Source organism: Pollicipes pollicipes, unplaced genomic scaffold, assembly GCF_011947565.3.
Source record: "Pollicipes pollicipes isolate AB1234 unplaced genomic scaffold, Ppol_2.1 Scaffold_4295;HRSCAF=5057_pilon_pilon_pilon, whole genome shotgun sequence".
In the NCBI taxonomy this organism is placed as follows: Eukaryota; Metazoa; Arthropoda; class Thecostraca; order Pollicipedomorpha; family Pollicipedidae; genus Pollicipes; species Pollicipes pollicipes.
The window spans coordinates 1118963-1122839 of record NW_023596461.1 but is presented as its reverse complement, the minus strand read 5'-3'; positions in this window follow the sequence as shown (position 1 = coordinate 1122839).

Sequence of the window (3877 nt, the reverse complement as noted above, 5' to 3'; positions counted from 1 at the left end):
CCGCCGTGTTTCTTGATTTGCGTCACAGCTGGACAAGAACCCGCGCGATTAGGTCCTTTGGAGGTGACATTCGAAATCGGCGAAGTGAAAACTTTTGTCGCCATGTACATGCATTCTCGTCGCGCTTGCCACAGACCCATGTCTCCGTTTTGCTCTTGCATGAAGGTGGAGCATTCCGTTATCGCGTATGGACGCGGCTGGCAGCGCTTTGCACGCTTCAGCGAGCCGTGCGGTCGCGGCGGCCTGTACTGTTGGCTCGGAGCCCGGCGGAGTCACGGCCGGCAGGGTGGTGCGCCAGCTGGTGGGGACGCAGGCTGATCGTGACGTGGCTATGACGTCATGACCACACTGACGTCGCTGCCCCGAGCCATCTGGTGGGGCAGGAGCCGCCGGGTCTCCCTGTGACGTCGCTCAGCAGTCGGGGTCTGGCTGTTGAGCGCCCACCCACGTCCATCAGGCACGGAGCGGGTGCCGGCTCGGGCAGAGTGTTCCTCTCATTCTCACCCCTCACTCCCACCTGTGTGCTGAGATAACCGGACTGAGAGAGTGGGGGGGGGGGGGGGGGGTTCGGAGGCACCATTTCACTGGGCCCAGTGAAGAGGAAGGACTGTAGGTGTGTCGGGGTAACGAGTTATTTGACGGCATCTGCGCAGACGCCAGATATGGTGGTCGTCTCCTAACTGTTCGAGAGTAACAATGTCGAAAACGACCACATTTTGCACTCGGGGTGTTGAAGGGAGCAAAACGCTGCCAAATGATCATCCTGTGTCTGTTAGACCTCAGGCAGGTTTTTGTGGCGTCCCGCGGTGTGAGCGTTGCTGGTGGATCTTGCCGCTGCGAAATTTAGCGATGAGTGATTATTTAGTACAGTGGTGTGAAAGTCACCAACTGCATCAACTCCACTGTTATGTCACGGCAATGTTTGTCTCTAGGGTTCAGAAACCTGTTCTTGACGTGGAAATTCTCGGTCCATCAGTGCTAAGTCCTTGCGGACATGATAGTAATTAGCCAAATTGACGCCATCAATTATTCGGAACGTTGATGAAATCCCGCTTGATGCGATTTCATGTGGCTGAAATGCCGCGATATATGGGGCGTGATGTAAGCGATTGAATTGGTCTATGGCGCTTTTCGCGTCCCTTTGGGAACTGATGATGATTTACATGATGTGTTGAGGACAGCATTCGTGGTCCCCTCAGGTAAAAATAGATAGTTGGGTCTGTATAATCGATACAGTTTGTTATGTCTTGTCCTGCGGGAGTGATTAGGGTCCAAGTTTTGATATATGTATTTTGGTCATCACCGCATCTTTGTTGCAAATGTTTTGGATGAGTTTGCTCGTCGCCAACAGGCCGGTACTTATCATGTTGCCAATGTTACGTCCTGAACACTCGGATTTGGGTAATTTAGCTATCTGAAATGTCATGTGCTGTTGAGTTGTGCGTCCTGCGCTCCTTGCTTCCGTCCCCTCTATCCCTTTAGTGCACCAGACACCAGAAAGCAACGCCCACGTGTGCGGCAGTTGACATTGAAGCTGAGCCGCGCCGGCTCGTGGCGGCCGCCATCTGCAGACGTCAGCCGCCGCCGTGTGCCTGTCGGGACGCGGGCCGACGTGGGGCGACCCCGGAGAGGCCGCCACCCGAATTTCCACGTCATGTCCACCTGCCAGGCCCGGCAGAACGCGGTCTGTCCACCTGCCAGACCCAGCAGAACGCTATCTGTGACCGCCTGCCGGCCCGGCAGAACGCGGTCTGTGTCCGCCCGCCAGGCCCGGCAGAACGCGGTCTGTGACCGTCTGCTAGCCCCGACAGAACGCGGTCTGTGTCCGCCTGCCAACCTCGGTAGAACGCGACCTGCCGGACAAATGCCAGCGTGATCTGGAGTGCCCCTGATCTGACGGCCTCGTTGCGCCTTCAGACCTCACAAACTCCCTTCTGTCACGAAAAAGGCGAAAGCGAAACGGCAGGAGACATGACGGGCCTGATAAACAGGCATCGGAATGGCGTCACTGAAAGTCGGCACAGATCATATCTGACGGAGCAGCTAAGGTCGAAATAAGTGCATTTAAGGTATTCGGGTCGCTTGTCTACAATGCCTTGCGTGTCGTGAAGTGTGAAACAGAAGACTGTACGGCACTTGACGTGCGGTGCCATGCACCTGTTATTTTCCGTCGGTGAATGTCCAAAGGCATGGCGGTTCAGGTCATGACGTTCAGTCTGGAGTGAATGCGCCCTTGACCCCGTGACTAAGGATGCTACTGGAGCGACATAAATGACGTTGGGTGGTTTCTCTGCGCCACATGTTTGATGTTTGGTCGCGTGTTGTTTTCAGATGAACTGGCTGTTATCATGCAGCGTGATATACGTGTCGACTTGATTTGTGATGCTTCAGTTCGGGTCACTAAGTGCAAACGGCATTCTCCGGCAATGTCTGTATGGTAAACCCGCCGTCGCCTGACTCGAGGTAACCCGACCCGTTGCCGGGTACGGTATCTGACGAACAACAAGAATGGACGCAATGCGGCTTATGTAACTTGGACAACGAGGGCGTAACTCGTAGGCCACGAGAGCTAGTAAAGTACATTGTACAAAGGTACAGATAAGGCTCTGAACTTAGTACTGACAATGTCAGAATGCAGGTGGAAATGGTTTAGAGATAGTCAAAGGAAAGCCTCGGGCCCACCGGCTCGGTCTCGGGGCTGCCTCGTCCGGCGAGGGTTGGTGCTCTAACGCTGTGTTTGTGACGTGGTCACCCAAGACGGGCCATACCCCCGTGTTGTCACTTCCGTCGGGCCGTGCCCCCGTCTTGTCACATCAAACGGGCCATGCCCCCGTCTCGTCACATCAGTCGGGCCATGTCCCCGGCTCGTCACGTCAGTCGAGCCATGCCCCCGTCTTGTCACATCAGACGGGCCTTGCTCCCGGCTCGTCACGTCAGACGGGCCATGTCCCCGGCTCGTCACATCAGTGGGGCCATGCCCCCGGCTCGTCACGTCAATCGGGCCATGCCCCCGGCTCGTCACATCAGTGGGGTCATGTCCCCGGCTCGTCACGTCAGTCGGGCCATGCCCCCGTCTTGTCACATCAGACGGGCCATGCCCCCGTCCTGTCACATCAGACGGGCCATGCCCCCGGCTCGTCACATCAGACGGGCCATGCTCCCGGCTCGTCTCATCATTCGGGTTCCACCAGCGGCTCCAGGCACCTGCCGCGGCTGTGGGGCCTGCCTAGCACGTCACCGTCTCGTGGCGGTGTGGTCCCGCCAGATCGCCTGTCACAGCGGCCGGCGCTCGCGACTTTTGGCGCGCCCAGCGCTGCGGCGCCGTGCGTCACTGGCATCTTGACGTCACGCAGCTGAGCCGGGCCGCTACGCCTGGCAGACGGCTGGCTACAGCGCCGCCACGGTTAGGGGGGAGGGCAGCTGGGACAGCACGGCTTCGGTTGGGGACGGCAACTGAGACTGCGCGACTCTGGTAGGGGGGGGGGGCAGCTGGGGCAGCGCGGTTCCGGTAGGGGGGCAGCTGGAGCGGCGCGACTCCGCTTGGGGAACGGCAACTGCGCCAGCGCAGCTCAGGTAGACAGACAGGCGGTAGCACAAGGGTGGGTGGACGGCCGGTAGGTGCGCAGGGGCCCGTCCTGCCCAGGCTGGACGGCAGCTGGCTCCACCAGTAGAGTACAAGTGTATGAACATTAGATGAAAGAGCTCTCGATTTTGATCGCCTTTGCGTGAAGTTTGTGATTCCAAAAGTAACTCCCCTTTTAGAACTGTCCTAAGTGCCTGTGAACAATTAACTGAGTCATGACTGTTTTGGCATCTCATATTTTGCCAGCGGTCCGTGCTTCCCACTACAATATTTCCGCCGAATTTTGTCCGCAGC